At 32.9% G+C, this 25,335-nt stretch overlaps 1 protein-coding gene across 1 annotated transcript in view; it reads left to right on the plus strand.

Annotated features, from left to right (window-relative positions):
• The window catches only part of Rsph3 (Radial spoke head protein 3), a 182,713-nt gene extending 174,292 nt beyond the window's left edge, over window positions 1-8,421 (plus strand). The window contains exon 10 of the mRNA XM_069832746.1: window positions 6,157-8,421. The gene's annotated coding sequence lies outside the window, so the exon portion shown is untranslated. The remainder of the gene's footprint in view (window positions 1-6,156) is intronic.
• Window positions 8,422-25,335: the final 16,914 nt, after the last annotated feature.

Below are 25,335 nucleotides of genomic sequence, written 5' to 3' on the forward strand. Positions count from 1 at the left end.
CAGGGTCCTCAGAGGTGATATATCCTGTGACTTCTTCTTAAATAATATTAGCTTACGTATTCCGACGGAAGATATGAGAGCTCACAAATTTTTCTATAATAGAAATTCAAAATTTCTTTCACCAGTCGCCAGATGCATTAAAAATGCCAACATGCATGGCTGCGAATTCACTCCTTTCAATATATACACTAGGCCCGGTTTTATAAATACAGTTAATCTAAAGATTATGTTAAACTTAAGTTAAACCTAACCATGAGTTTAACTCAACGTGCCGTATTACAGAGTCTTAGGCCCAATTGTATAAAACTCCCTGACTAAAGATCAACTTTGATCGAAGATCGAAAAGTAAACCGAGTTCAGACACTTCTTGTATTGTATAAAACTTTTCTGCGATCAAATTACCTTGGTTCAAATGCAATCTAAGTTCACGTGAAAAGGATTTGGCAACATCGCATAAACAGGTGAAATACGTGATGCGCGGACCATGTTATACAAGTTTGTTCAGTGTTGCCAATCTAGCGATTTTAACTCTTTTTCAACAACAGTTTCTTTTAACTTTTATATTGCTTAAATAGGGATTTAGTGACCTTTTTAGCACCCCATAGTGACAAAATTTAATCTTTCTTTGTTGATAATGAGAAATCTAGCGACTTTACAAGTACTTTTTGGCGACTTTCCGTATTACACTCTGTTGGAGACACTGTTTTTTTTTGCAATGTAAATAATGGCGGACAATAAGTAGGTTGACTGTTCTCCAAGTTGTTATCATGTTATGGTGTTTGATACTGCTAAACATAATAAAGCTTTATAAAACGACAATTTTCTTTTAGTAATACAGTTAATTGAACATTTATGAATGTACCTATCATATTCATTGGTTGTTATAAACATAATATAATTATAGGTTATGTTATTTGATACTGCTGAACACGATAGAGCCTTATAAAATATAAGAATGTTTGTGTATTAAGGCAAGAAATTGAAAGAAATATATATAAATGTACCTAACATATCTATTAATTTTAATAATAATGGATATTTTATTTGCACAATCTGTCACTCGTATGTTTCAGACAGAAAAGAAATAACTGAACTTGGATCATCTAACTTAATCGGAGAAATTTCTTCAGTCAAAGTTGACTTTAGTTTGAGACAAATTAATCTCAGATTAGACTTTATACAACACAAAATTCTAAGTTCAGCTGAAACAAGGATCAATTTAACCTCTGATCTAAGATTAAATGGTTTATACAATCGGGCCTTAGTTAAGTTAAACAGTAGTGGAATATGATTGGTATTACTGTTAGGAAAGAAAAGAAGACGATCGTAACTGTTTAATTATATTATTGATTTAAAATAGCCGACGCTCGTGGAGAATCTTCATTAAGAAACATTTTTGTTCTTCGATATCGGAGAGAGTATCATAAAAAAACCTAAAGAGGACCAATACCGTCTACTTCAGTATGCTTGTCAGACTTAACCTCAAATAGTTTCTTAACTCTGGCTACAACGTTATACTCCCAATCACAATGCAGCCAAACTAAACCTTGCATGACCATCCGCAACGTAACTCCACACATAATCAACTGAGTAATGAAGTAATAATATTATTGTGCGTATTTTGTGTGTTGTCTAGAATATTTATGAAACAATTCAGTCAAACAATAAAATTATTTTTACAAGTCTAATAAAATTAGGTAATATTATTAGTGTGTTTATAAATCAGGCCCTATAATAAATCTTACCAGGAGACTGTCTGCCACATACAGTACAATGCGCAATAGGTTTATAGTAGACTTATGGACACGTTCGAAATCTTCCATCGTTTTCAGTATGTCTACTACCAGAGGAAAAATAGCGCAGCGTAACTAGTACCTAACTGATGCAGGGATTCAATAGAATGTTTTCAAAAATAAAAAAGAAATCATATATATTTTCAAATAATCTTTAGATTCAAACCCTAAAACACATATTTTTGCACTTTCTCATTTTTCTGTTGCATGTTGTATACGAGTTTCAATTTTTCGAAACAAGGTTAGGACTATAAGCCTAATTCTGAAGGTTAGGACTGTCTGCTTCGAAAACCTCAACCTGTTTTAAAACTTATGTTCATTTATGTATATTTAAAAGTGGTGCACTCTATTTCGAAAAATTCTTGGCCGCCGTGGTCGTTCAGTAATATTGATCACTCACATATCGTCACTCATAAGTTCTTGGAAAACATCTGCAGTATCCATCGGTCTTACTAATAAAAACTCTATATACAGACGTTTAACTGTCTTATACAATGAGTAGCTCGTTTATAAGTCGTGTGTAAATTCCTTACTAATAATCACTACATACGTCGTGTATAACAGTATAACTGTTACACAGCTACGTCATAGTTTCGTCATTACTTCGTTACGAAAGGTAATAGAATATCTGAGATTCTCTATTGCATCCGGTAGAGCACTCTAGTGTGGAGTGTTAAATATCGATAGTACAACTGGCTCTAATCGATTACCACACTACATTTTGGTCAAAGAGTACAAGCTACAGAAATATTATTCTAATAATTCTATGATCTTTGGATTGTTCTTCTGTGGTTACAAGGTAACCATCATCATAAAATGATAGTCGATACGAACAGCTGTTAGAGAGGCGGCCATTTTTTCTCTATATACAACGCTTAAACAAGGAGTTTCGTGTATATAACTACTGCAAAGCAATTCCCATTGTATAGTTACAGCCTGTTTATACGTCCATAGCTTATTCACGTTTTATTAGTAACGTTTTCTGCCTCAACTCTGCATAAGTCTCGTATAAAAACTATACACGGTTTATTAGTAAGACTGCATGTGTATTGCGGGAACCGCCATCTTGCACTGTTGAGCCTTGAACTGCAGTTTAAACGGCAGAAACCTGCCGTCAAGTTAAACTCAAGTTAACTCAAGACTAACTGGTAGTTAAGGTTTATAATTCGAAGCGGAACGAAAAACTTCAGTTTAAACTGAACGTAAGGTTTAAACGGCGTTTATAATACCGCTCCTTTAGTTTTGCACTTGAAAATGACATCATTTATTTATTTATTCTTTTAAAAATATCTTTAATTTTCTTTGTAATATTTCTAGTACCGGTATTGTTATAGTACAATATATCACCGATTAGAGGAAAATTCTTCGTTTACGATTGTTTTTGTTTTTATTTTTTTCCATTGATTAACATTATAGTATTTATTTATTTTAAATTTATCATTATCACTGTAAATATTGATTTAAATTTATATTATTGTATTATTAGTGTATCAATTGTGCCAAGCTATTATTGGCCAATTGCTGTTGTCTGGAACATTAATAACATAATAAATAAAATTATTATTATTATTATTATTATTATTATTATTATTATTGTTATTAAGTAACTCAATTACCTGCAATCAATAAAGCTATATTCTGCGAGCGGTTTACACAACACAAATGGAAATCGTACGACATTTATATTACACTCCGAAAGCGAGAGTATTTTTTTATTTAATCAGATCCATGTTTACTTACGCTTGGTTACATTTTAAAGAGGCCGGCATTAGCATGGACTTTTGAGTCCGAGTCCGAGGCGTGCATACAATCCGATCCCTTTCTTTACATTCGTGGACAATGGACTGGATTAATCCGCAAACACAAGTGCAGGGCAACATGAAATTTCCCTCGCTCCCCACAAACCGAATACATTTTGCAAAGGGGATATAATACAAGGAATGGGTTGGTACGTGCATGGTGTGGTCCGTGATGATTCGTTTTTGTTGGCGGTTTCCATCGCAACTGCGAGGCTGTGTGAATCCGTCAGCTGCGAGACACCCGGTACAGGCCTGTGTGGAACAGTGACCTACACGCGCGCGCAACTAAAACGCCGCGCGGAAGTCACGGTCGTGGCTTCGAATTCCGTCTACGGATTGCATGTTTATCAAGAATATGATGCCATGCTTCTATTAGGCGATTAACGGCATTATGCTGCAACAGTCCTACCAATTGTTATTCATCTATTCTCAAGCCGCACGTAAATAAATTACTAAATAAATCCTAACATGAAATAGAAACACTTAGTATATTAGTTGTTTATGTATATATTCATTCATTATATTATTTACTTACTTATTGATTCATTCAATTTATTATTTCTTCATTCAATTGTTTATTTATTTATTATTTGCTTATTTAATTAATTAATTTGTTTGCTTATTTATTTATTTATTTACTTGCTTACTTATTTTATTTATTTCCTTATTGATTTATTCAACCTATTACTTATTCATTCAACTGTTTATTTATTTATTTCACTTATTTATTTATTTACTTATTTATTTATTTATTTGTTTATTTATTTTTATTTATTTATTATTTATTTGCTTATTTACTTATTAATTTATTTATTTCATTTATTTATTTATTTACTTACTGATTCATTCACTCTGTTATTTATTTATTTACTTATTTATTTATTTATGTATTTATTTTCTTACTTTTTTATTCATTTATTTATTTTCTTATTGATTCAATAAATCTGTTATTTATTCATTCAATTTTTTATTTATTTACTTAGTTATTTATTTTTTATTTATTTATTCATTCTTTATTTATTTGCTTATTTGTTTAATTATTTATTCATATATTTATTTATTTGCTTATTTATTTATGCTTTATTTATTTATTTATTTAATCATTATTTATTTATTTGCTTATTTCTTTAATTGATTATTTATTTATATATTTATTTATTTGTTTATTTATTCATTTATTCGTTTATTTATTTACTACTTACTTTACTAAATTATTTATTTACTTACTAACTTACTTAACTTATTTATTTATTTATTTATTTATTTATTTATTTATTTATTTATTTATTTATTTATTTATTTATTTATTTATTTATTTATTTATTTATTTATTTATTTTCTTACTCACAAATTCACTCATCCAGTCATTCAGTCATTAATCCATTCAGACATTTATTCGTTTGTTTCTTTATTTATAATCAACCGTAAGAATTGAACTTGTTAGATAGTTTCATCTTAAAAAACAACAGTATCTGATTTTTTCTATGTATAGTTGGTCTTCCTCTTGCTCTTAGTCCTTCAGTTATAATAATAATAATAATAATAATAATAATCATCATCATCATCATCATCATCATCATCATATTCTTCTTCTTCATTTTCAATAAGTGGAATACTTCACTACACTCTGGGTAACTATTCGGGTCCATCTCCTCTATACGCTCTTGCCATATCGTGGTCGTAAGCATCATGTTTTCTCAAACATGCTAATTTCTAATATTATTCCTGGTACAGTTAGTCATGCAGTATTCTGCAGTTATACGTAGAAGATAAATTTCTACTATCTCTTTACGTCTTCAGTGTCTTTTTTTCTTAGTAGAGTTCTTCGACTTCGAATCATTTTTTTTTTCCAGAGCTCATCTGTTATATCTCGTCTTGTCATTGGTAAGATATCATTATATCTCTTGCATATCTCTACAGTATTACAGTATTAACACATTTTACATTTATATAATCTTATCAACTCATTTGCAATTTCATAATTTTTAATGCTGTCCATTCTAATACTGCATTTACGGTTATTAGAAATTTAATGTTAGTTCTTGAATTGAAGTAATGTATTATTTTTATTCATACTCACGTGCGAAGGTGTGTGTTGCTGATAGGCTGTGATAAATAATGAAGTAATGAAAAATATTCGTCCCATAATCTGGAATCATTTTTAGGAGTTCTTTGACGCATTAACAAATGACATTATTCAGACTGATATCAGTTTTATAATACAGGAAAATGTGACAAACTTAAATAAGGTCTCATATTAGACGGTCTTTAAAAAAAAGCCTCCAACCGGGGATTCATAACTATCGCGACACTATTATTACTCATAGAACTTACGTTGTATATTGTTATTCAATTGTTCTGACAACTTTGCTGAACTTTTTGGAAATTTCTTAACGGTAATAAAATGAATAGTTTTCGTATTTTAAGAACAGTAACACAATATCCAATCAAAATTGAACTCTCACTTTAGAACTAAAGGACAAAACCTGAAAATATTATTTTATAATTTTAAGTTTGCATTTTTATTCGCCATTTTAATAATGTGATACTGCCTTTTGTTCCAGGTTCCTATCCCGTGTACTGAAGTTGTCCTGTTCCTCTCTCCCAAAACTAAGAGCTAATATTATTAATTTTAATTTTTTATTAAAATATCTACAAAATTAATAAAATTTTGGAGCGTAACTACCTTTAATTTCATTGGAGGTATTAATCAAAACATCTTATATTAAAGATATGATATCTATTTCTCTTTCGACTAACTAGTAGTTAAATAAATAAACTACGTTTATAAAATTGTTATGATTTGTGATCTGTATGAGTGTGTGATAACATGTACATGTGATCATGTTATAGAAATAGTTCAATGCAATCTATTAGAACAATAAGTGAAATTTATTGTCATTTTTGCACATTTTGTTATTCGCAGTTTGTTAGTTTTATGTTTGACAAAATGAAGAAAAATTGTTAGCATGAGATTGTTTCCTGAATTAACGTAGCCTATGCAGAAAAGTTTTATATTCATTAAAATCAAATGACTGTCCTAAATAACAATCAAACATGTGTTTTATCCATAAACTGTGACATATATTTATATAAATGTTTTTCTCTGCTTTCCTTCCACATTGCAATAAAAGTGATGAAGTTACAAAGAGTTTTTAAAAGACAATTTTGTGTGCTTGTAGGTTTTCATTTATTTTTCTTAGATATTAAATACTGTCTTCAAGAAGTGTACCAACTTATGGAAACGTCATAGATAATAAATTTGTGCCATTGTTATTTTATGTTAATCAACAACATACAGAAAAGAATCTTCTAATTGTTACTAATAAATTAATTAAAGAAGATGTGAAGCTACAAGAGCTTGTACCACAAATTAAATTAAATATCATTTAAATATTAATTTAGCAGTTTTAAATAAATTAAGTGTATTTACAACAGCAGATAAAACTTATATGAACTTCCATAATTATTTGTTATCTGAAAGCAAAGGAATGTTGTGTTAAGAACATTACAACTCCTTCCATGAACAAAGACAAAAGAAATATTAATTTTCTCATCAGAGAGATCCAATTAATTTCAATAAAAGTCTCTGTATATTAAGAGCTGAGACATATTTAATGTCTAATCAATTCTGATTCAATGAAACAAGAAATCATTACCTACCTTAATCATACCATATTTAATCATAATAAAATTTACAGATGGCCTTTCAAATTATTCCACTTCTATTACAAAACAAAAGAACACTGAACAACGTTGTGTGTGTGTTTTTGTATTATAAAAAACGAGAGTCATCTGTGAATTGATCTAAAGACTAAATATGCCATGATGAAAGAAAACAATGATTTTTGGTGCAACCAATCAAAATTGATTAACACTATGGCATTGTTTACTCATTTGTCAAATAAAATATTGCAGATATTTTTGGTCTACGTGTCTCAAATCTGTACACCTACGTATATTAATTGATTTAAACTGCCACGTATAAAAGTACATAGCATTGTTTAGGAAGTATTTTCTGAAATGTTTCGTATAAAACGCTTTAAAATAATAATCATACAAGACAAAATGTTAGAGCTTTGTGGTATCTACACAGAATTCTTGAAAAAATTGCACAAAACATTTCATAAATTCAAAACACGTTGATAGAAGATTTATGTCAAGTACCGTAGTTTAAAATTTTATATTATGTACCAAGTTTACAAGATAGAAGACGATCAAGTGAAACGTGTGATTTTCATATTTAACTACATTCTCCATTGGAAGTTGTAAAAGATATACCCTTTTGTGGGAACTATGAATATTAATAGAATTCTGACATGTCAGGAATAAATTTGCAGCAGTTTATTTTATATTACCAATGTGAATAAACTTTAAAACATGATGTAACATGCATGAATGACTTACATCCGGTAGATTTAGGCATTGTTGTAATGTCTCAAGATAGTGTATTATACTGTGAAATAAAGGAAGCAAATTGAAAATAGTGGAAGATGAAGCACTCCACACTGGAATTAATTGAACTACTACAGCTACTCTTGAGTTTACACACAACTATTGTATGTAAGGAACCATGCGCAATCTTATTGCCCTGATTTTTAAGTTTGTATATTATATTTACACAAAAAAGAAGAATATATTACAAGTTTTCTTTCAAATAAAATGTTGTCATAAATTCATCTGTATCTATTTTCCTTTCCTACGTTGTGTTTTTGTTTTAATACCAACTTAACAAACATTGTTAGATTAAAAAAAGAAACAGGTTTTATTTGATGAACAATAATTCAAGACATACTGTAATTTTGTTCAATAAATCAAACTTTTCAGTACTTCAGAGTTTCTTATTTCTCAATCGGTTCAAATAGACAATAGTTATGTTATAAATTACATAATATTAATTGAATAATCTGAAATTATAATATTTAGAAGAAGAAGAAGAAGAAGAAGAAGAAGAGGAGGAGGAGGAGGAGGAGGAGGAGGATGAAGGGGAAGAAAAAGAAGGACAGCAGCAATAGTCAAACTCTTCCAAGAAAAATTGCAACTAAAGAATAGTTTTAAAGAGTTTTTAAAGTTCTAAACTAAAATATCCTAGTGGATAACTGTCATCAAACACAAGGAGATACAGAAAGTCCAAAATGTGTGAAAAAAATGTCTCTCTTTTTCACATCACTAAGTAAAAAAATAAAGTATTGTTAGCCTAGAGAAAATGGATTTTCAACTTCACATATAAAAAAAAAATGTGGTTTCGGAAATGCCGTCCATCTGTCTCTGTCTCCTAAACTATTCGACTTCATAATAATGTAACAAAACTAAAGAAACATTACGTAAGGCTCAATTGGGACTCTCTTACATAACTTTAATTCCATTTTTGCCTTTAATAAGCCAAAAGAATTTACATGTTTCTTATACAGTGAAGGTGCTTATGATTAGGATTTCCATAAGTCCGTATTTTGTACGGACAGTTTGTCCGGATCGTACAAGCAAAAAAGTGACAAACAGTCTGTATTTTCTGGTTAGGAGACTAATTTTATAATATTTAGTTTATATATCCTTCAAGGGACGACACCTAACATACAGGGCTTTCATTTCAAAACTTTCCAGTCTAAATAACAGTATTTAAATTGAATTCAATTTAAACAAAAAAAAGTCAATTTCAGGGGCGGCCCGTCCTTATGTGCTACAGTGCTACAGCACAATGATAATTTTTGCTCAAATAATGTATTTGCAATACCACCATAGTATCTGATCTGCCATTTGACAATTTTCCGTGGTTATGTTCATGACGCGTTATAGAGTGTTTAGTCTTCGCTCTTGGCTCTTTCGTGCCTCAAGGGGTACAATGTGCTACTCAAAACTCTAAATGAGAATGTAGACAATTAATGCGCATGTGCGAAGCTGAAATCACTGCCCTGATTGGCTATTTTTACGCGGGGAAGTGCTGTAGTCAGCTTCAGCACAACACAGCTTGGAGATTGCAAAAGTAAATCGTAACGAGAGAATGCTTGTTTGTGGAAGAACTCGGAACTATTTACAATGTAGGCCTATTTGGTAACTGAAGTGTCCGACTGCTGCTGCCGTCTACCTGGTTTTTGAGGTTCCTCCTGAATCAGTCAGCAAGCGACGGAGAATGGAATCCCAGAAAACTGAAGCCAAGGAAGTATGTGACCGTATAATTCAGAAAACTACTCACCGTTTCCAGTCTTTAAGCTATCTAGATGCAACAAAATTGTTAAACAGCAAATTTTCTGGCAATTTTTGGATAGCCTAATTTTCCTGAACGCGAACTTGAAGTTGCTGTCAACAGCTATACTGTACTGAACAAAAGAGTGTTAAAGACACAACTTTGAGTTCTATACGGAACACCTGCCTTCCGGAATATAGATGGAGCTGTTCAATTGTTACGATACATAGCCTCCAACAATTCACAGGATCCATTCTGTGAAGTAACACTGTCAATAGAAAAGATTATGATATCCAAGTTGAAGGATTTAACACCAGGGTAATTGACAGGTTCTGCAGTAGGAAAGAACTTCGTATGGATTTCATATTTCGTCACTAGGCGAGTCTCAAATTAAGATAAATACATGTAAGTGTATACAGTAGGCCAATATAGAAATTGTAGCACACATTATTTTGACCACCAGCCGCTACTGGTCAATTTAGATAATGAGGGGAAAGTCTGAATCCAGGCTTAATTGTATTTTAGATTTCACGCCTCACCCCCCCCCAGCCACCCCCTTTAGGAATTTCAAATGGCACCCCTATATTTTTATATTTAAATATGAAAGAGCATTCAATTGTTATACACCTCATTCATTTATTTCACATCTTTTGTTTTATATCGTTGCCTGGCAACCTCGATTGTTGTTACTGTTGATTAGAGCTGACGCTACAAATACCATTGAACATTTCTTGTAATAGTTGTGTTCGTGTATTACATTATTGTAAAATGGTGTATACCCTTTAAGAGAGAACAGAAATTATATTTATTTATGGAGCTGAAAACCGTAAATAGGTAAGTCTCTATTTTAAAGACTGTATTAACGAAAACTATGCATAAATTTGAAGGCCACGTGATGTGAAGATGCCATAGGTTTCATCACATGAATAGGCTACCTTGGTTGCCATAACAATATAAGGAAACTAATATATTATGAAATGTAACAGGAACTAGGAGAACAATACCTGAATACTGGTATCTACATGATACCAAAGTTGTCATATAACTGTACAGTTGGACTTCCCATACAATCTGACAGAAAAATAGAAGTAAACAATACCTCATAATACTGTACTGTACATACTACCAGCAATAACTCCTAGACCTACCAAATTATTAATGGAGCTATCCCAGCTGATATAAATGTGATGAAAAATTACTAAAATATCTTTTTTTACAATGCTGTAATTTTTCTCAACCAAACAAACTTGTGAACCATGAAATATCGGTGTTCATTTTTTTTTCTTCCACTGTTTCCTATTCAACCAGGGTTGCCAGATACTCTCATCAGGAATCCAGGACAGTTAATGAAAGGGTCTACTGCGTACCTAAACGTGTCTACACATATGAATTAATACAATTTGTAATACGACTGATTTTATTAATTTTATGTATTTAAACTAAATATATTGGGTCTGCCTAAACTTCTAATTTTGTTACATTTTTGCTACGTTATGCAATTTCTTTTGAATTATTGATAAAGTCTGGAAAAATAATGTCATATTACAGCCTGATCTATACAGGAAAAGTGCATGATACAGCGTTTAAATCCTATCGATAATAAATCAACTTCCAAAGGGAGTAAAGAATAAATATTCATTTATTCATTCATTTCATTCATAGTGTTCTATCCAAGGGCAGGTATTTCACTGCAATTCCAGCATTCTCCAATCTTTTCTACTTTCTGCCTTCCTTTCAGTCTCCACATATGATGTATCGGGTAAATGACAAGCACAGGAAAGCCATTTCGTAGCGCTTTTTGTGTTTGTAAAATTGTCCCATAAAACCGGTGTTAATTATCCTTTCTCCATAAACCGCCTAAATTTAGTAGTAAGTAGTAATTACTCACCAATTAAATAGACGAATGCATCTTACAATATCTTTTCTAAAGCTTTTATAGGACACAGATATGAAAACCCCACATGTTTTTTGAAAAGCTTCGAGGTTATTTTTAAATTAATTTCACACAGTTTTACAAAATGCACCACCCAGAGTAACTTACGATTGAAATACACTCAATCACATTTAGTTTCCCATCGTATTGCATTTCTCCCAAATAAAAATGTTTTCTTGCTTAACACTTGCAATAATTTTAAATACGTACACTATTTCTTTTAAAAAATGTTTTTCTGTCCAATATTTAAAAAAAAATGTTAAGTATTTCTCCCAAACAATATTCGCATTCATACTTCATGTTTATAACAATTATAAATTCTTTCAACTACCAACTACCCCTACGGTTATAAAGCGAGTTTGAGGATAGGCATCTAACCCGCGTTTTAAGATAGCCGCGCTGTAACCGAGGGCTATAAATTTCTTCGAATTCCTTGATTCTCAGTCTAAACAGACTCCCGACATTTCCGATATTTTAGCGTTCTATTCCATACATTTTCGTTTCATTCTCGCCTGCAAGTGAAAAATAAATGGGAAGGATTTTAACCCAACGGCAACGTCAGCTAGTAAGATAAGGTAAGTTATATAAACAATAGCGTTATATCCGAGAAGTGTTGTACATTATTCCCACTCGCTGTTTATAACAAACGTAAAGGTTTCTTTGAAATACAATTTTTATTTCTGTTTGCTGTCTTAAAGATTAAAATTTTTAACTATTCCTGGTAACTACTCTCTTCTATTTTAAACATTTCTCCTAAATATACATAATTTTTTCCATCCCTCTTCGCTATTTACAATCAAATTGATTTCTCTTAAATGCCACTTTTCATTCACTCTCTCTGTTCGCAACAATTGTAAAATAAAATATCTTGTACGACGACATAATTGACGAACGGTTTTTAAGCGAAGCGAGTCACAAACAACAAAGCCGGAGCATTGATTAAACCTCGAACACCGGCGTTTTAATATATCTGTCCATCACTGATCCCTCCTCGTGTTTTGCAGACTCCAATTGCGGACCATTTAAAGTTCTCCCCCATTCATCTAATCGCATTGTAGCCACCCCTCATCTCGGCAGGCTATGATTGCACACACTTGAGGTCAGCCATTTAAATACCCGTGACGTACAACAGGTGCACGCCGCTCCCTCGTCACGAGGGGACTCCACAAAGACCGCAGCCCAGAGGGTGGGGACGTAGCTAAAACAAGACGCGATAGTCGTAATTAAATTAATTATATCTTGGGGACAATTTTATATTTTGTTGTATAAGAAAACTCTTTTCTTTTATTTTATCGTTGCTGTGGAAACAGATGCAGCTGCAGACTTCATTATTCCGATTACGTAATACACTGAATTGATAAATCTGTAGTTCTTTACAATAAATAACTACTACAACTATAATTATGTAGACGATTACGTCACAATCGACCAGCGAGTTAAGCTAGATCTGAACTATTTAAATGCGGTTCACTTCGTAGATCCCTAAAACTTCGTAATCTTTGAAATTCAATCGCTTCTCACCAATCCCACCCTGTTTTATTTCCTGCTTTTATCGGAAGATTACCAAAAGTTCTCAGCTTGGCGCTAGTGAATTATCCAAAGAGATGATAATTCGTGTGATATTTGAATAAGATTACTTTTATTTATTTATTTATTATTTATTATTTATTTTATTGCTAATAAGTTTGAAATGAATACAAGTTAATACAATGCGAATGAAGTAAATAAACTACTGATTAAAGGAGATAACATAGGGCTAGTTATAGCCTATTACCACAGTCTAGTATATACATTCACGAAGCTCAATACGTAGGAAATATGCATCCATAGACAGTTGCTAACCACTAGGATCGCTACTATCGCCTCATCACAGACAATGCAAAGTAGTACCTGCACAGTCTATTGTTCCTAGTACCCTCATCAACTCAAGCTTCCTGACTGTATATACTAGACTGTGCTATTATTATTAAATAAAATATTTAAGTTGCTAACTTAATCCATTTCATTGATCGGTATGACCCTCGCCTCCTGCAATATGAAATTCACGGGTAAACATTTGACAATAGCTGTAGAATTATGATTAGTGAAACAGCAAAATTAAACAAATATTTGAGGTTATAACATTTTATTTTGAACTAGGTACTTCAATTTAGTGAATTATCGACAAGATGAGAACTCTTGTGATATTTGAATAAGAATATATTCGCGAATATATTAATAAATAATTTATAACAAACAGAAACAGATTATACCATAAATTAAGATAATTTAATACTTACATTTGCTAGCACGGCCATCACGCAATATCACTGCCCACTGTGTTGTTAAGGAAACAACGGAAATATTTAATATCTGAACATCAGGCGCGACAAGATTATTAAACAAATGCGCATCAGGTGCGACGAGACTGTTTCTCCAAGACTGCAGTTGATAGTGTTGGCTTTGATTTGTTAAAACTCAATGGAAGGGAGAAAATATGAGGGAGATAAGTGGCCAATAGGCTTGGAGCTCCCATAGACATTTCTTCTCAGCCCCAATTTCCCTTGTAATGACACGTTTTCCCGTATGGACCATTCGGTATCTAGTGAAACCTACATGCGCGTGAGGGGAAGCAGAAAGTGGATTGCGAAACTTCGCTCCCTCACTACGATTCCACTTGTAGCTAGCTGACTTACTTACCCCCACCATAAGGTTCTTACTTTAAGCACAGTCTAGTATATACAGTTACGAAGCTTGAGTTTATGAAGGTACTAGGAACAATAGACTTGCAGGTACTATTTCGCATTGTCTGTAATGAGGCGATAGTAGCGATCCTAGTGGTTAGCAACTATCTATGGATGCATATTTACTACGTATTGAGCTTCGTGACTGTGTATACTAGACTGTGCTATAAGCTAAGTAGACCGCACGCTTGCATTTGGTTTCACAAGATAATGAGTGATCAATATGACCTATTAAATATGTCTTCTATCATTTGTGGCGATGAACCTCTGGGTTCCTTAAAAGTCATAAGTAAGTAATCACCAGGGAACGGATTTATATGGACTAAAAATATATGAAATATGTAAATATATATGTAGTTATTTTTACCAAAATATGGAATTAAATATGGATTTTTACCAAAATATGGAATTAAATATGGACTTAAAATTATAAAAAAAATGACTATGTACGTTAAATATTGGTACATTTTAATCAAACTAAACAAAAAATATAATGGACGTACCTTATCTTCCAATGTAGTTTCAACAAAACACAATTTTTATTGTCTGTTACCATAACAATAGGTTACAAACATTTCTTTCAAGTGCTGAAAAGTGAATCTTCTTCTATTGTCTCTGAGGATAGATTTATACTGACTAAAAGAGCGTTCGACGTCACAAGAAGTAACTGGTACATAATTCAATTTCACAATGTCTGCTGGGGATAAGTCCAAGTTAATCTTCACTGTTGATTCACCACTCATCACAGCAACAACCTTTTGTAGTTCTTCATATCCAGGGTTTTTTGAAAGTACAGTGTCCACCTTAGCTCTTACTGCATCTGCAACTTTACCTCTACCACGATTCAGTTGTTCCACAGTACTATTTATAATTTCAAAACTTTCAGATAGTGAAAGGTGCCTATTTTGGAGACTTTTGAGCGTTTTTATGATGCATGAAAATGTATGCTGAATGTGAGCTAAGTCATTCTTCACACTTATGTCACAGGTAACTGTTTTCGCAGTATCAATTGAGACTGCATCTTCAGAGTCCAATGCAAGGAGAACATTGTTAATAGAGTCTATATGTTCGGCATAATATTCAACTGCTTCTAGCCATGTACCCCATCTAGTTAAAATTGGCTTTGGTGGCAATGGAATTTCAGGGTACATTTCTTTCAACACGTTAACTCTACTGGGAGCTTTGAGAAATACTTTTTTCACTGATGAAATCAACAAATCTACTTTAGGGAAATTGTCTCTGACCACTTCTGCCACACGATGAAATGCATGCGCCACACAAGTAAAATGAGTCAATTTAGGATATACAACAGATAATGCTTGTCCAGCTTTGACCATATAAGGGGCAGCATCGCTAATAAAGAATAACACATTATCGTACATAATACCCTTTGGCCACAGGATACCCATAGCTTCGTTGAACAGTTTAACTATAGTTTTGTTATTGCACTTTTCTAGAACATCACAATGTAAAAGAATTCGTTCAGAATATTGTTCACTTAACAAACCGATAACTACATTACCAACAAGTCTACCTTCTTTGTCGGGAGTCTCATCAATGGAAACCCAAATTGAACTATCTTTAATTTCATCTCTTATCTTCTGTATTGTCTCATCGTAGATGGATGGAGCATACGTCTTCCTAAGTGTTGACTCATCCGGGATTGTATGTTGAGTATATTTTTCAAGGAATTCCCTGAAGACCTTATTCTTTAGTTTGTAGAGAGGAATATCAGCAGAGATGAGAGAACGGCACAGGTCGATGTTAAACTCAGATCTTACATTCGATGTTGTTGGTTGTGTTAAAAACAATTGTCTCTGCTTGGAATTTAGTTGTTTGTTGGCCTGATGTTTACTAGTTGTAATGTGTTGTTGCACCAGGAACTTTTGTGTAGATGATACTGCACACTGACACAAATTACAAAATAATATTTTATTGTCAGTTGATAAACCATCTTCTTTAAATTCTGAAATGTAACTTGTTAGTTTTGATTTTAAATTGACTGAATGACGTACTTTTGGCATATTTACCGTCTTTATAGTATGATTTACAAAACTGAACCTATGTGTACTCTGACTGGCATTTAACTGTTGAGCTGCACAACTGAAGTCTGTTAAAAATTTTAAATTAAATTAATACAGTTTTGTAACTTACTTTCCCATTGTTGATAGGACTGCTAATTTTCAAATAACTCTGATGTTAAAGGGATTACTGAACATGTGTTTAAATCTCTATTGTTGAAATGTATTTTTAAAAGTTAATGGAATTTTGTTTTGTTTTATTGTTAAACCTAATATAATATGGACTGTTTTATATGAAATATGGAAAATATATGGAAATTAACGAAAATATGTACTAAACTCTAAAATATGGAAAAATATGGAAAATAAAAGTAGGATTTTTCAACCCTACACATTGTGAAACATAAAGATAATGCAAAATATAAATTATATTAGCTTTATAAGTAAATATGTATTTACATATAAATCCTTTCCCTGGTAATCACTTTCCCCATTCATTCATTGTGTACTCATCATGCCTCTGGCAGTATTAATCCTTAAATTCATCCTTACCAATCTAAAAATTCCATTGAGTTGATAAACCTGTTTTTCCTATTCATTTTATTTTTAATTGATTTATTTTACGACTCTTTATCAACTGCTATGGTTATCTAGCGTCTAAATGGTATCAAGGTATAATGCTAGTTAAATGAGTCCAGGGTCCAGCGCAGAAAGTTATACAGCATTTGCTCTTAATGGATTGAGGAAAAACTCCGAAAAAAAACCTCAACCAGATAACTTGTCCTAAATAGGATTTGAACCCGGATCCGCTCGTTTCACGGTCAGACATGCTAACCTTTACTCCACAGCTGTGAATTTCCATTATTAAAATCTTTCTTTAATTTCTGCATCATTTTTATGATCACTAGTAGTTCTGACTCTTAAAATTTAAAATGAATACGCGTATAAGTATTTAATTTAAATCATATTTCATACTTCATACCTGTCCTCACCTGTGGAGTAACGGTCAGCGCGTCTGGCCGCGAAACCAGGTGGCCCAGGTTCGATTGCCCGGGTCGGGACAATTTACCTGGTTGAGGTTTTTCCTGGGGTTTTCACTCAACCAAATATGAGCAAATCCTGGATAACTTTCGGTGCTAGACCCCGGACTCATTTCACCGGCATTATCACCTTCATCTCATTCAGACGCTAAATAATCTAAGATGTTGATAAATCGTCGTAAAATAACCTACTTAAATTTAAAAAAAAAATCAAACCGAATCCTCAAATACAGTAGACCAATATAAATATTTTCATTTTTGTCGAATTATTTATTTTATTATTTTGCTCATTTCTAGATTATTTTTGTCTTTATTGGTTTGATTTGTAATTCCTTATTTTATTGGTTTTGTTTCTTTTGAATTGGATTTATTATTTTTTCTTTGTTGTACTAGTTTGGGTGTTTATACTGTGATAATTGCTAGGTAAGGTATCCCAGTAACATGCCATGAAGGCACTTGGGGGGCATGGAGGTAGAGCCCCATGCTTTCCATGACCTCGGCACTAGAATGAGGTGGTGTGGTCGGCACCACGCTCTGATCGCCTTTTATCCCCGGTACTCAATTTTATAGGAGGCGAGTGAACCTTGGGGCCGTTCTAAAAGTTTGGCAACGAGAAAAAATCCTGCCACCACCTGGGATCGAACCTCGGACCTTCTAGTCCGTAGCCAGCTGCTCTACCAACTGAGCTACCCGACCGCCTAATTGCTAGGTTGGTCATCTAATTCTAATTATGCATTATTAGGAGGATTGCGTACAGTTGATCAAACAATTTCTTATTAAGTTAGATTGGCTTTAATTTTATTATCTTTTTTTATTTTTAGTACTTACTTCCTTATGGCTTTTAAGGAACCCGGAGGTTCATTGCCGCCCTCACGTAAGCCCGCCATCGGTCCCTATCCTGAGCAAGATTAACCATATCCCACCTCCCTTAAATCCATTTTAATATTATCTTCCCATCTACGTCTCGGCCTCCCTAAAGGTCTTTTTCCCTCCGGCCTCCCAACTAACACTCTATATGCATTTCTGGATTCGCCCATACGTGCTAGGGGAAAGGCCCCTATATTGAACCACTTAGCCTTTAACACTAAATTGTGGCAATAATCTCAAATCAAATTTATCAGGAAAATATGCATTACATTTGCAGACTCTTTGGCTATACATAGCCTGAACACAATTGCTAATTAATATTGTCATTATTTAAATAAAAAATTAAAACTGGGAAGGTGCGAAATGGTCCAAATTAGGAACATGGTCTTTAAATTGGACCACCCTTATCTTAAAATGGACCACATCATTTTAAATTCAGAAATATTTTTATTAACAGAAAATATAAATATTTTGTCCTATACTTAAAGCAATTATTTAATTAGCAACAAAAGTACAAAAGAAGTTTGTGATTATTATGTCAATTTCCTTGAAAACTGGAGTTTTTATATAATAATAAAAAGCACCTTGTTTTTAGAACATGAATTACAAATATAGGGTTTTCATTGTTTTATAAAAGAGTCTATTATCCACAGTCTTCACAGTAAAATACTTTCTGTTTAGCACTAACGTTTGAACATTTTTGGTGAAGCCATATCCTACATTTCATGCACTGGATCATATCCATCATTTCTGACAATTCACAATTTTTCTTGTCTTCATTTTCTGGTTGACCATATTGGACCTTTCTCTTTAACGGTTTATTTCTTGGTGTCGATGTATGCCTACCTGCTATTTTCTTGCTTTGCTTTTCCTGAAACTCATTCCTGTATGGACTGCTTATGACAATTGCAACTGACGTGGCTTTTTTGTTTCCTTGATCTGGTAAGTTCAGGAATAGGAGATATTTCAACAACAGTGTTAGGCCTACGCCTAGTTATGTTTGGAGATTTTTCTGGACAGTGAGAATTGAACGCAGAAATGTATTCAGAAGTGTTAGGTCTACTAGATTGAAAAGAGGGAATTGGATTTTGTGAAGGTGAGTTTGGAACACTTGTGTTAAGGTCATTGTATTGTTGACGGCAGCAGGAGCGAAGTCGCTGTCCTGGAATAAGTTTCTGTCGAGTGGCCCAATTCCAGTTTTCGCAAATCCACTCGTTGCATTTACCACTGTAGCAGCTTTACCATAAGCTTCTCCTATTAAAGCTGACACCTGAAACTGAGTTATATTTCGAGACGGGTTACTTCGAAGCTTGAAGAAAGACACGTCACATGGTTGAAGGTTGTACGTTGCATGTGCGAGCAAATAAAGCATTACAATACCATTTTCCCGAGCAAGAATGATAGCTTCTACATTTTTGGTGTAAGTGGAATGGCCATCAAGGATAAGTAACACTTTATTATTAATGCTGTTCTTCACAATGGCGATGAAATGTTGAAACCACTTAAGAAATAACTCGCTAGTAATCCATCCACTTTCAGAACATGTGCATATTGCACCCGGTGGTGCACCGCTGTTCAGTTCATCCTTAAATCTCAGCCTTTTGAAGATCAACATGGGAGGAACATACGTTCCTGTTGCACTCATGCAACACACATAGGTTGTTGGTGCCTCTTTCAGCACTTGTAAGGTATATCTATTTGCGCGAGATATTCACAGTTGGAAGCTCCTAAAACATAACAAGGTTTCTTAAATTGGACCAGTTCAATATAGGGTTCAAACGGTGGTTCAAATTACGGGCAATGCCATTTTACATTCTTTAGTAATCGTGAAACACAGAAACGTGTTGCTTGAAAGAGTTTACGCATGGATATTGTTGCTATGTAACTACGTCACAACATGCAATAGATTAAGATTATTACAATCTTACCTAATTTGTTGTACAAGCTTAGCTAGGAGAGTCAAATATTATATCAGAAGCACCATAAACACACAACACTTCTTACAGCTGAAACCATTGCTCCGAACGCAAGGTCAACTGCACCCAGCATTCACTGCGCTACACAGTACTCTCCTGCTTGGATTATGGTGAAGTCTGTCGGACAGTTTGGGAAATAATCGAGTGTTTCAATTTAAGGCACGGTTCAATATAGGGACCTTTCCCCTATATGCCCTGCCCTTCTCAAACGTCTGGATTTAATGTTCCTAATTATGTCAGATGAAGAATACAATGCGTGCAGTTCTGCGTTGTGTAACTTTCTCCATTCTCGTGTAACTTCATCCCTCTTAGCCCCAAATATTTTCCTAAGAACCTTATTGTCAAACACCCTTAATCTCTGTTCCTCTCTCAAAGTAGAGTCCAATTTTCACAACCACAAAGAACGACCGGTAATATAACTGTTTTATAAATCCTAACTTTCACATTTTTTGATAGCAGACTAGATGACAAAAGCTTCTCAACCGAATAATAATAGGCATTTCCTATATTTATTCTGCGTTTAATTTCCTCCTGAGTGTTATTTATATTTGTTAATGTTGCTCCAAGATATTTGAATTTTTCCACCTCTTTTTATTTTTAGTAGTATAATTTAATAAAATTTTATGATTTTGATAAACACGTTATTCTATACCATTATTTATTTAAAAACTCATGCCGGATGGGAATGTTATGATTTGCCTATAAAATGTCCATGCCCCAGCATAAATATTATGACTTAATGCTGGTTCTATGGAATCACGATGTTTGATTCTTAGAACAAAAAAGAGTCATTTACTTCGAAAGGCTGTTTCACCATCCCGAAGAGGACTGGTAGTACTTACAAAATTAATATTTAATGCTTGTCGACACTGATGGAACTCTTGGAAGATTAGTAGCTCTCTTTGAATTTAAAGTCAAAACACACGTGACGGTGCACGTGGCTCAGGAAATACCAATGCTATTGACTGATTGATAGCACGCGGACGGCACACGACCGAGCGACAGACAAATCCAGGTCTATCCCACAAGAGTACATCAGTGCATATGTTAATACACAATACATCCTTACGCTTCCATTATATCGAATCGATGGGGGGCTGATGGCTGGAGGAGGGGTGTGCACCAGAGTGGTGACAACCTTGCCAACAGAGGGTGCGGCGCGGAGTACAGGCAGGGCCCGTCCTAGAGGACACCGACTGCAGTGCTGGTAGGATCGACTGTCGAACTAGTTCTGCAGAGATTTTATATGGTATTATTTCATTACGGTAATCTAGGTCTTCGTTGTGACTTAAGTGGTTACAAATCCAGTAGTTTCGTACTCAGTGGGTGGTAAAAATAAACATGAGTATATAGTATATACTGGACTTTTTTTAGTAAATACTCTTGTTAGTAAGAATAAAAACATTTGAGTACCTACTCATTTTTGATTACATACTCATAACATGGAAGCATAGCAGAATATACTCAAGTGTCCATCTTGTACAGAATATATACCCATGCTTGATAAGAATAAAAGCTAGTATATTCTCATATTTATAAGTTCGTTCTCATGTTATTCTGAGTATGGTTTGTAGCAGGCTCAGTTCTGGGTATTTGTTGATTTGTGTTCAGTTTAAAGTGAAATTAAAAAAAAAATGGCATAATTTATGAACGATGTAGTGGCTCATGGAAAAATATAGAAAAAGACGTGAACTTCAGAAGCCTTTAACGCTTCACAAAAGTGAATGTAAAATTGGCTAAACATTTATTTGTCATTCATAAAAAAATAGCCTATAAAATATGAATGACTATCAAAAAGATTAGATTGTATAGTTAAATATAATTAACCATTACAGTTTATTTTGTAAAATTTGAATTGCAAGATGCAATAATTACTTGTAACTTTAAAATTATATATATATATATATATATATATATATATATATATATATATATAAAACTGCTTCATAATAAAAAATACAATTATCATAACTGGAATTGTAGAAATGGATTGTATTCTCTATCCAACATCCCGTAATGACGATTTCCCAGTACTATTTTCTTGTTTCTTGTTTTATTAACGTCACTTATCTGATTCATCTTCTCTTTCATGTTTATTTATTTATTTATTTACTTATTTATTTATTTAATTTATTTCACTCATTTATTTAATTATTTAATGTATTTAATTAATTAATTATTCATTTATTTATTTAGTATATTTATTTATTTAATTAATTTTATTTATATATTTTATTTATTTATTTAATTTATTTTATTATTTAATTTATTCATTTAATTATTTATTTATTTAATATAATTATTTTATGTATTTATTTAACTATTTATTTATTTAATTGATTATTTATTTGTTTATTTAATTAATTAATTGTATTTATGTATTTAATTATTCAATTTTTATTTAATGAATTATTTAAATTATTTATTTATTTATTTACTTACTTACTTATTTATTTATTTATTTATCTATCTATCCCTTATCAAAATTTATAAAAAGAAAACACTAACCGCTACAGCACGCTGATAGCATATGAAAGTCTATAAAAAAAACTGAGCATCACGGTGCAATGTGATCAAAGAGGATAGGTAACATGAGTATATACTAACTTTTAAATGATCAAGAAGGCTCTAGAGATGAGTATATATTCGCGTTAGGTAGAATGTCTTTATTCTTACGGAAATTAGTATGTTCCAGTGGTTACGAGTATATAATCACAGGAAGTGCTCATACTCATAAGTATGAACCTTGAGAAAGTACTTAAGCTTTATTCTTACCACCCATTATCTGGCAGAAAGTACGGAGTTTTGTACCTTCAATAGGAACAACACTTAAGCTGCGCAAAGAATGACTCTAGCTCCTTCTAAACTGTGGACAGAAAAAAGTAGATACCGCATTTGATCTATACTCCTGCCGTTCTTACTAAAAGATGGACATAGAAAAGCACGTCATAGCTAATGTATTCCTCCTCAAGGTGCCGCTTTCTATTGGCCTTACGTGGTTAATTTTTCTATTTCTTGGAACTATCTTCGAGCCTCAAAAATTGCTGAAACGGGAAACACCAGCAAAGGCTGGTTCACAATAAACCGGGAATGAACGAAAACGAGAAAGAGAACGGATTATTTTTTAAGGGGTTAGGTACAGCTTACAGCAGTAAAATTTTGGAAATATTCAACATTTTTTTCCTCCATTACTGTATCTTGTACAATAATGAAAATTGGTATGTTTAAAACACTGTCCTTCTGCTATATGAAAAAAAAAATAGTAAATTATTAAATGTGAGTCACACAAAAATTGAAAGACTCTATCTTGTACCTGAAGATGCCCCAAGAGGGTGAAAACGTTAGTACTAGAACTTAATAAGATGTAAAACATAAATTGTTTGTTTTATATAATTAAATTATTAGTGTCTAAGCCATAAGATTGAATAAACATTTGAATTTATTGATATACAGGGTTAGTTAAAAGTCCCGCACCACCTAAATAACTTTTCAAGCATGTGGTTCAGTGACATGAAACTTGGTATGTGAGGATAACCATATACTAAGAACTCAATAATGGTATTACCGAGTTTTTTCTACTTCCGGTTTAACCGAAAGTAACTCCAACTCTCTTATTTTACATGGAACACCCAATATATATTTTTTTTTATTTTTGATTAGTGCTCATTAAGATCTTTAAGAAAAACCCACACTGGATATTTCTGTACAAATTCAGTGTTGCTAAGTCAAGAAAACAGAAAAGTGTACCGAATATTAAAATAATAAATGCACTATCTAAATAACTTTTGAAGCATACGGTTCAGTGACATGAAACTTGGTATGTGAGGATAACCATATGCTAAGAACTCAATAATGGTATTACTCTCTTCTTTTAAATAGAACACCCAATATATTTTTTTTATTTTTAAATAAAGCTCATTAAGGGCTTTTCAAAAAGTACCCACACTTGATACTTCTGTACAAATTCTGTGTTGCTAAATAAAAAATGTATTGTTGCAAGATATTTCTAAAGCCTGGTTAAATCATTCCTTAAATGGTTTCTATGATCGAGTAACACATTGTAAAGCAGCTGAGAGCTACCAATTTGAACACATAATTTAGAAGGTGAGCTAGCTTTGTTTTGTTTTTGTTTGTTTTTTTAGGTTGGTTATTTAACGACGCTGTATCATCTACGAGGTTATTTAGCGTCGATGAGAATGGTGTTAGCGAGATGGTATTTGGTGAGATGAGGTCGAGGTTTCACCATAGATTACTGGAATTCACCTTACGGTTGGGGAAAACCTCGGAAAAAACCCAATCAGGTAATCAGCCCAAGCGGGAATCGAACCCGCGCCCGAACGCAACTTCAGAACGGCAGGCAAGCGCCTTAACCGACTGAGCCACGCCGGTGGCTTTGTTTTTGTTAAGGAAGGAGTATTTTATTATTTTAATATTCGATACACTTTTCTGTTTTCTTGACTTAGCAACACTGAATTTGTACAGAAGTATCGAGTGTGGGTACTTTTTGAAAAGCTCTTAATGAGCACTATTCAAAAATAAAAATATATATTGGGTGTTCCGTTTAAAATAAGAGAGTTGGAGTTACTTCCGGTTAAACCGGAAGTAGAAAAAACTCGGTAATACCATTATTGAGTTCTTAGTATATGGTTATCCTCACATACCAAGTTTCATATCACTGAACAGTATGCTTCAAAAGTTACTTAGGTGGTGCGGGACTTTTAACTAACCCTGTATATCATTAATAAGGGGCTTAGCTGACCGTTATCCAACATGAATTGTAAATTACTTATTTAACGACGCTGTATCAACTACTGTGTTATTTAGCGTCGATGGGATTTGTGATAGCGAGATGAGACCAAAGAATCGCCATAGATTACCTGACATTTGCCTTACATTTTGGAGAAAAACTGCGAAAACCCAAATCAGGTAAATAGTCCCGCAATCCCCGAGCGCAGCTCCGGAACAACAGGCAAACGCGCTACCGCCTGAGCTACTCCGGTGG

This window comes from Periplaneta americana, chromosome 8 (genome assembly GCF_040183065.1).
Source record: "Periplaneta americana isolate PAMFEO1 chromosome 8, P.americana_PAMFEO1_priV1, whole genome shotgun sequence".
Classification (NCBI taxonomy): Eukaryota; Metazoa; Arthropoda; class Insecta; order Blattodea; family Blattidae; genus Periplaneta; species Periplaneta americana.